Source organism: Rhinichthys klamathensis, unplaced genomic scaffold (assembly GCF_029890125.1).
Source record: "Rhinichthys klamathensis goyatoka isolate OS25496 unplaced genomic scaffold, OSU_Roscu_1.1 h1tg000102l_1, whole genome shotgun sequence".
In the NCBI taxonomy this organism is placed as follows: domain Eukaryota; kingdom Metazoa; phylum Chordata; class Actinopteri; order Cypriniformes; family Leuciscidae; genus Rhinichthys; species Rhinichthys klamathensis.
In genome coordinates, this window is record NW_026606641.1 from 2364956 (window position 1) to 2375078 (window position 10123).

The following is a 10123-nucleotide window of genomic DNA, read 5'->3' on the forward strand; positions in this document are numbered from 1 at the left end:
ACAACCCATATCACACTGATAATTCTATCCCCTTTATTTTTGTAAAACACTAACTCTATTTTACATCTGATATATATACTAATGATTACTAAACATGCTCACATATTTGTTTGTCCCTCAACCATACTTTTAAACGACTCCTGAAAATAGGAAAACTTGTGCTTTCCCTCACTGACTGAGGAATACTATTCCAGGAGCTCACCCCCTGATATGATAGAGCGTTCTGTGAAAAGGCGGTCCACCTAAACGCCAAGTCACAGTCACCTCTCAAAGTGGCTCTAGTCACTCGAGACCCGACAGCACTGATAGACTTTTGTTTAATAAAATCACTCAATGGTGGAGGTGCCAGACCATGTATAACTTTATAGATTAGACAGGCTGATTTAAATCATTTGAAATTCGCAAAATTTAAAAACTTATATTTATCTAGAATATTACAATGATGATATGACGGTTTCTTATCTAATATTTTCAATGCTCTTTTGTAGCATACTTCAATTGGCCCAATAGCAGCATAACTCGTATAAGACCAACATGTGATACAGTACTCAATATGAGCCAGTATCATAGAGTGCAAGAACGTAATCGCTGCTGTATCCGTTAATGATGTACGAATCTGTTTAAAGTTCCGTAAATTAACATTTACAGTTTTCACAACTTTTTTGACATGTTTTTTAAAAGATCATTTCGAGTCTATCAGAACTCCCAGATACCTAAATTCCTCAACATTAGTTAATTCTTGTCCACCCAAGCAAACTTTTACTGTGGCCACAGTTGTTTTAGGTTTACTAAAAAACATTGATACAGTCTTTTTAACATTAAGACACAAGCATGAATCATTCAGCCATTTTTGCAGATCATTTAAAGCAAATGAAAGCTGATGGGCTGCATCATCAGCACTTTTGGCATGTGTAAAAATTACCGTATCATCAGCATACATAATCGTGTCGACATTTTTGCATACATTGGGCAAACTATTCACATACAGTGAAAATAGCAGAGGTCCCAAGATTGATCCCTGAGGAACACCCTGTGTATATTGAAGATAGGGTGACTTACAATTCTTTATTTGCACACATTGTTTTCTATCCGATAAATAAGACTGTATCCATTTAACTGTTTGATTACTAAAGCCAAAAGTTAACAGTCTAGACAAAAGCTTAAAGTGATTCACAGTATCAAACGCATGCTTAAAATCAACAAAAACAGCAGCAACATAACTCTTTTTATCTAAATAAAACTTCACCTTCTCGACAAAAACACAAACAGCCGTTTCAGTCGAGTGAAGAGATCGAAATCCAAATTGCATAGGGTGCAGACCCGGATTGGAATCATTAAGATGTACAATGATAGAGTTGGCGACCCACTTCTCTGCTATCTTAGAAAATATAGGAAGTATGCTAATAGGTCGATAATAATAATAATAATAATAATAATAATAAATTTTATTTAAAGCGCCTTATCAGGACACCCAAGGACACTGTACAAAGCAGATAAAAAACATTAAAACAGTAAACAATAAAATTGGCAAGACAACATTGAGGTGAAATGGGTCAAGCGGAATATGAATGTCTAAACAACAGAGTTTTGAGTTTGGATTTGAAAAGATTAAATGAGTCCATGGTACGTAGATCTGGGGGGAAGGAATTCCAAAGATGGGGAGCAGAGCGACTAAACGCCCTGCTCCCCATTGTGACAAGACGAGCAGGGCGAACAGAAAGCAGGCAGGTGTGGGAGGATCGGAGTGAACGAGTAGGGATGTTTAAATGGAGAAGATCTGAAATATATGGAGGGGCCATGTTATGAACTGCTTTGAAAGTAATGAGAAGTATTTTAAAGATGATCCTCTGTTTGACAGGAAGCCAGTGAAGTTGTTGCAGGATGGGAGTGATATGATGAGAAATGGGGGTCTGAGTGATCAGGCGTGCAGCAGAGTTCTGTAGGAGCTGCAGCTTCTGGAGCGACTTATTAGGAAGGCCAAACAGGAGTGAGTTGCAGTAATCTAACCGGGATGTGATGAGGCTGTGAACCAAGATGGCGGTGGTTTTGGGAGTAAGAGAGGGACGGAGGCGGGAAATGTTACGCAAGTGGAAATAGGCTGACCGGGTGATGCTATTAATGTGAGAGTGGAAAGATAATGTGCTGTCAAGGACGACACCCAGACTCTTAACCTGAGGGGAGGGGAGGACAGTTGAGTTATCAATGGTAATGGAAACGTTATTAGCTTTGGAGAGGGTATGAGGTGTGCAGGTATTCAGTTTGAGAAAGTTGGATGAAAACCAAGAATGAATTTCTTGGAGACAGAGGGTAAGAGAGGTTGGTGGGAGTAGAGAAGATGGTTTAGAAGAGAGGTAGAGCTGGGTGTCGTCCGCGTAGCAATGAAATTTAATGTTATGTTTACGGAGGATGTGACCAAGAGGGAGGATGTATATGATAAAAAGGAGAGGCCCCAATACAGAGCCTTGGGGCACTCCAGCGGAGACGGGGAAAGTAACGGGTTTCTGGGTTTTTAGTTGTATGAACTGTGTGCGATCAGAAATGTATGAAGTAAACCAGGCTATGGGAGTGTGAGTGATACCAATAGATGATAATCGACTAAGGAGGATGGGATGAGAAATGGAATCAAAAGCTGCTGTGAGGTCCAGAAGAATGAGAATTGAAAGTAACCCAGAATCAGAAGCCATGAGAGGGTCATCTGAGATTTTGATGAGTGCGGTTTCAGTGCTGTGAAGGGGACGGAAGCCAGATTGAAACTGCTCGTAGATGTTATTCGACATGAGGTGATTATGAAGTTGAGAGGCGACTGTTTTTTCCAGAATTTTGGATATGAAGGGTAAGTTCGATATAGGACGGAGATTGCTAAATTTAGTGGGGTCCAGACCAGGTTTTTTTCAGAATGGGTGTGGCCGAGGCAATTTTGAGTGAATGGGGGACTGAACCGGAGCTTAGGGAGGAGTGGATAATCTCAGTGATGAGAGGGGCAAGATAATTAGCAGGGTCTAATTTATCACCCGATTTATATATTGGAATGACATTTGCAACCTTCCAAACTTAAGGGGACGACTGCCTGCGTAATTGACAAATTAATAAGATGGGTCACAGGCACCAAAATACAAGATTTAAAAAGCTTCAGAAGATTGGTATCAAATCCAAACACATCCCTTGCTTTAGAATTTTTTAATTTAGAGATTATGTTATATACTTCATTTTCTGTAATTATTTGAATATTAAACTTAGAATTTAGAGTTACAGCATCTATATAAAGGTCAGTGTGGACAATATTTTGTTAAGAGTCACAAGAGCTAGAAAACAATTGAGCGATCTCATCAATGGTATTTTGAAAATAATCATTTAATTTAGTTGCTAGGTTGAGAGGCTCTGATACCAATTCATTAGCAAATTTGAGTTCAAAGTCTTTATCAGCAATATGCTTACTTTTACCAAGGAGTTTGTTAATATTTTCCCAAATCAACTTACAATTTCCTTTGGCACCATTAATTACAGACATGAAGAAATTTGCTTTTGCCATTCTCAAAGTTTGTGTGACTTTATTTCTTGCGGATACAAAATGTAATCGATCAGTAGTTAATCCAGATTGTAATGATTTTTTTAGTAATTTATCTCTGAGTGTCATAAGCTGTTTACACTTACTATTGATCCAAGGCAAGGAATAAACTCGTTTCTTTAAATGACCCACTTTCTGAAATTGAGACAGAACCTTTTTAATAGAAGAATATATTAAATCACAACATTGATTAGTGTCATCACATAATACTATACTAGACCAATCAAAAGTATTTAGAGCTGCAATTAAACATTGTTCTTGGCTCTGTGGAATGTACGTTTGTTTTATATTAATGTTTTTACTGACACTTCTCAATCGTTTTTTAGTCAGCTTTCTAGAAAAGAATGTGGCATTGTGGTCAGACAAGCCAGTCAGGAAATTGTACGTTTTTCTTATTCTATCTGGTTTGTTAGAAAACACCAGGGGCCTGTACCATGATGGTAGTTGAACAAACTCGGGGTTACAGGATTGGTTTTGAGTCGACAAAACCAAACCGATGCAATCAGGCTTTATTGGTACCATGACGCAGCTCATCAACTTTCTCTGTCAACTCAGGCTTTGATCCTTAAGCTATGATTACTCCACGCGCGCATGCACATAAAAGAGTGACATCGGCTCCGAACAACCAATCGCGTTCGATATGGATAGAGCGAGAGCTATATATTTTTCTGCGGAGGAGCAACAGATAATTCTTCAGAAATACGAAGAATATAGAAATGTCTTCCAAGCACGCAGTAACACCGTCTCTGCTGCCAAAGCAAGAGAACAATCTTGGAGGAAGATTGCTGATTGCGTTAATGCGTAAGTTAAACAAATACATTCTATAGGCCATTAATGTAAAATTATGTACATATTATGTACAGATTTTAAATGATTATGTACTACATAATCATATTAAAAATGTATTAAATAAAATGAAAATGTGTGTATTCATGTTAATATATAAAACATTTGTGTGTGTGTGTGATATATATATATATATATATATATATATACACTCACCGGCCACTTTATTAGGTACACCTGTCCAACTGCTCGTTAACACTTAATTTCTAAGCAGCCAATCACATGGCGGCAACTCAGTGCATTTAGGCATGTAGACATGGTCAAGACAATCTCCTGCAGTTCAAACCGAGCATCAGTATGGGGAAGAAATGTGATTTGAGTGACTTTGAACGTGGCATGATTGTTGGTGCCAGAAGGGCTGGTCTGAGTATTTCAGAAACTGCTAATCTACTGGGATTTTCACGCACAACCATCTCTAGGGTTTACAGAGAATGGTCCGAAAAAGAAAAAACATCCAGTGAGCGGCAGTTCTGTGGGCGGAAATGCCTTGTTGATGCCAGAGGTCAGAGGAGAATGGCCAGACTGGTTCGAGCTGATAGAAGGGCAACAGTGACTGAAATAACCACTCGTTACAACCGAGGTATGCAGCAAAGCATTTGTGAAGCCACAACACGCACAACCTTGAGGCGGATGGGCTACAACAGCAGAAGACTCCACCGTGTACCACTCATCTCCACTACAAATAGGAAAAAGAGGCTACAATTTGCAAGAGCTCACCAAAATTGAACAGTTGAAGACTGGAAAAATGTTGCCTGGTCTGATGAGTCTCGATTTCTGTTGAGACATTCAGATGTTAGAGTCAGAATTTGGCGTAAACAGAATGAGAACATGGAACCATCATGCCTTGTTACCACTGTGCAGGCTGGTGGTGGTGGTGTAATGGTGTGGGGGATATTTTCCTGGCACACTTTAGGCCCCTTAGTGCCAATTGGGCATCGTTTAAATGCCACGGCCTACCTGAGCATTGTTTCTGACCATGTCCATCCCTTTATGGCCACCATGTACCCATCCTCTGATGGCTACTTCCACCATGTCACAAAGCTCTAATCATTTCAAATTGGTTTCTTGAACATGACAATGAGTTCACTGTACTAAAATGGCCTCCACAGTCACCAGATCTCAACCCAATAGAGCATCTTTGGGATGTGGTGGAACGGGAGATTCGCATCATGGATGTGCAGCCGACAAATCTGCGGCAACTGTGTGATGCCATCATGTCAATATGGACCAAACTCCCTGAGGAATGCTTCCAGCACCTTGTTGAATCTATGCCACGAAGAATTGAGGCAGTTCTGAAGGCAAAAGGGGGTCCAACCCGTTACTAGCATGGGGTACCTAATAAAGTGGCAGGTGAGTGTATATATATATATATATATATATATATGTAGATAAAATGTATTGGCCAATGTATTGGCCATGACATCCTAAGAAAGATTGATATTCATTGGTTTTTAGATGCAACCCCAACTCCAAACGTTCTTGGCAGCAGCAGATCAAGACAAAATATAAAAATATAATTCAAAGTGGTGAGTATTTACAACAACCTTTTATTATTTTTTGTGAACATTTTATCACAAACACTTGTTTGCAGCAAACAAAAAAAAGTGTGAAATCCGGAAAACTGGGGGAGGGCCACCTCCTCCAGAATACACTGTGGCGGAGGAGTTGGCTCTGAGTAGCAATAAGGGGCGCCCGATTATGGATGGGATTGCAGGTGCTGTGCAGTCTGACCCTGGTGCTGGCTCCTCGAAGCAAGTGACACTGGGTATGTGTGTGCAATGCATAACTAATTTTTAAAACGTGTTAAATATGGCTGACTCTATTCTGCAGTAGAGGGAAATACAGTGTCTCTGTTGAAGCCAGCACACATGCACACAGTCTCCCACACAGAGGTCAGTATACAGCAGACAAAACACAACAGTTTTACAACAGTTATGCTTTATATTGGCCTACTTTTATTTATTAGGGTGAAGCAGATGAAGACACTCTGTCTGTGTGTTCTGAGGCAGTTGCTGAGGTGAATGCATTGGGCTTTTTATTATGGCACACATTTAAATGTCTTAATTAAGTGACATCTCTTTTATTGTAGGATTTTTCACAACCTGCCCCAGAAACTGAAGCCTCTACCTCAATGGGCTACAGAAGGAATGTGAACAAGGTAATACTTTAAACCATTGACTTAAATTACAGTCAGTCCTATGTTTGTAAGGCATGCCACTTTTTGTGATTTGATGAACATCCAGAAAACTTGTAATGATTGTTTCAGGTGGAAACCGACTCAGTCAGGGCCCTTTACAAAAGGAGTCTAGAACTAGACTGTTCACTAATGGCGCTTTTCCATTACCAGTACCAGCTCGACTCGACTCGCCTTGGCTCGCCTCGACTCGGCTCGCTTTTCGCTCCGTTTTCCATTGCAGAAAGTACCGCCACAAATAGTACCCGGTCGTCATAGCGACGCATTTTGTTCCTCGTTGCCCCATCAAGCTCTCGCTGGATCCTCTCTTCGGCAACCAAACAAAGGAATGTCTGCACCTCCTCGTTTGACCACGGCGTATTCTTCCGAGTTGCCATAATAATAGTAGTAAGTTTAGTAACTATCTCTGGCCAAACTATTTAAAAATGGCGGGGTTATTCTGGATACTCCATCTGGCGCGTGCAATGATGACGCAGATTCTCTGTGACCAATCAGCAGTCGGCATTGTTTTCACGTCACATTTTAGTATCGGCTTAGCTCGCCTCAGCTCGCTTAGAACCTCGCCGGAGGTGGTACGAAAAAAAGTACCCGAAAGCAGGTACAGGTACAACTTTTACACAGTGGAAAACCAAACAAAGGCGAGTCGAGTCGAGCCGAGCCGAGCCGAGGCGAGCTGGTACTGTGTAGTGGAAAAGCGCCATAAAAGAGCTGGACTGTGAGCTGAGGAGGCTCCAAATTAAAAAAATTAAATTGGAGATCAAACAGCTGGAAAAAACAGATATCGGTATGTGAACTTATATAACCAAGTAACCCTTTAGTATGAACACTATGAATGTTTATTAATGTAACTTTCTCTTGCTCTTTCTTCCTCCCTGGCCACATGACCAATAAAACAATGAGACCTATCTGCAGTGTTAATGTGCTTTTTATTAAGTAAAATATTGTGTTGTGATTGCATCTCTGACAGCTGCGCCAGCTGGGTGGTCAAGTGTGATGGGGTCAATTTCATCGAGTAGAAGCTGGTTTTGTGGTGGTACTCGCTCCTTTCTGAGAGTGGCTATATTGTGCAGAATGGCACATGCAGCCACTATCTGTGATGCCCGCTCTGGTGATACTCTTAAGCGTCTAAGGCAGTTGAAACGTGCCTTTAGGATGCCGAAGGTCATCTCAATCTTGACCCTGGTTTTACTGAGGGCCACATCGAAGCGGTTTTGTGGCCCTGTCTGAGGGTCAGGATAGGGGGTTAGCAAAAACCTCTGGCATGCATAACCCCTGTCTCCTACCAACAGGCCATCAAAAAGCCCTGCCACAGAAAAGGGAAAATTGTGTAAGTTTTGCTGTGTCACAATTAACCCTCTGGGGTCCTTCGGCCCAAATGGACCCGAAGCATTTAAATAATTTTTTTTAAAAACTCATAGCTTTATCGGAATGGTCCGAAATTTGGTGACTTTGTTGGTACTTGGTATATGAACACCCAAAAAAATTGGGGACAGGATTTGAATAGTCTAAGTGGTTGTAAAAAAAATAGTCACACTCAGGACCTTCGGGTCCAAATGGACCCGCATAGGAAATGAATGGGAAATTGGTAAAAATGTGAAAATACAGAGTTTTTTTGTGCGTACAATCTACAAATCAGCCACGATCCAGAAAAAAAGCACACAACAGTGAAGGGGTGAATCTATAAAACATCAAGAGTGCAAAACAGACACATCCACACACACACACACACACACACACACACACACACACACAAACACACTTTTATACACATACACACTAATAAATTCAGATTACATATGGGTTTTGAATTTTTAAAATGCTCAGTTTGTCCACCAGATGGCATCCATCTCATTTCAAAAATTGCTTTCATGAGGCCTAGGCTTGACTCTAAAATGAAATACAGCTTTAAAAAAAAAAAAAAAAAAAAAAAAAAAATTCTATTATATTCAATGGGGAAAAATGGGTCATAATTATTGAATTAATACTAATTATAAATCATTTTTATTTTTGAAATTATCTCAAAACACCAAAAAAGAAAAGAAAAAATATTATAAAAAACAAGTAAAAAAATATATATATATTTTTAATAAATATTAATCCCACCCTTCCGGCCCATTTGGACCCGAAGGTCCTGAGTGTGACTCTGAAATGAAGGACCCCAGAGGGTTAAAATTAACACTTTTAAAGTGTTTTGTACTGTACCAAATTTAACTTGCCTTCCTCAAAGCGCTGACACAACATAGACTCACGGAAAATTCGTGAGTCATGCACTGAGCCGGGCCATTTGGAATCCAAGCTTGTGATCATGCATTCATGATCACAAGTCATCTGCAGATGAAATGTACAGTAAATCATTGTCCTATGTTAGTTACTATTCATTTAAAGATTGATCTAAATTGCAAATAAAAATCATCTCACAGCCCTACCTGAACATTAAGGCTATGAAAGGACTTTCTGTTCACATAATCCGCCTCATGTTCTCCTAGAGCTGTGGAGATTGCAATATGTGTGCAGTCTATTGCTCCAATGACTCTAGGGAATCCTATCATAGGAATAAAAAAATAGGCTACATATTTAAAACCATTCTTAACATGTAGCTACTGTAGTGCTTTAAGTGAAATCTTTTTTTTTTTTTTTTCTTCTTTTTTTTTTTACTGAATGTGAAAGGTTAAATTTGTTCATGTCACCCTATCAATATATCTTACCGGCAATTTTATAAAAGCCCTCTTTTATGGACATGGTCGATAAATGTCCAGGGAACACAATGAAGCTATTTATGTACCCCTGCAGTGCGAGGACCACCTTGTGAATGCTTCGACAAACTGTGTTTTTCCCAAGGTTCTCTGCATCACCGACCGCATACAAGTATGTACCACTTGCAAAAAAAACGCAACGCAATACATACCATTTGCGGTACAGTAAGTGCATGGCTTCGACGAGTCATATTTGTTATGTGCGGCTCAAGAAGTTTGCAAAGATAAGATATTCCTTCCGTGGAAAATCTGTATCTTTCATACAAGTAAGTATCAGGAAAGTCAAGGGGATTTTGTCTGTCCCTAAAAACTCGTTCTCTACGAAGTGCTCGTCTAACAATTTGAGCGGAGATGTCTACAGGATTTGGAAGAAAAGGTGAAGCCATTGTAACAGAGAACAGAAGCTGGGAATTAGTTACGTCACCTATGTTTCTTTGCTCACAGCTGATTGGTCAAACTTCAGTCTGAGATCTCGAATCCAGAACATAACCTGCTCCGGAGTAGGTTAGCCGTGCAGCGTAAGATACCATGGCGACGAACACCAATTAAAGCCGAGCTACTTTCATAGTACCTAAAACCCAGGGTTGCCGAAAAATGGAAGCTTTAGCGTTAAGTTCTGCCAGGGAGACTCAATTGCTACGTCACTTATGACCTTCTCATCTATCCAATCGTGTCTAATACTTGTGGTATAAAAGACCAGTACTTACACATGTTTGAGTTCGCAGATGCTGACGCTTTCATTCATGCTCTCGTTCAGTCGCCAGC

The 10123-nt window shown here is 40.1% G+C and overlaps 1 pseudogene; it reads right to left on the reverse strand.

Annotated features, from left to right (window-relative positions):
* Window positions 1–7534: 7534 nt before the first annotated feature.
* LOC130086882 (putative nuclease HARBI1) lies at window positions 7535–9744 on the reverse strand (annotated as a pseudogene).
* Between the last annotated feature and the right edge of the window lie 379 nt (window positions 9745–10123).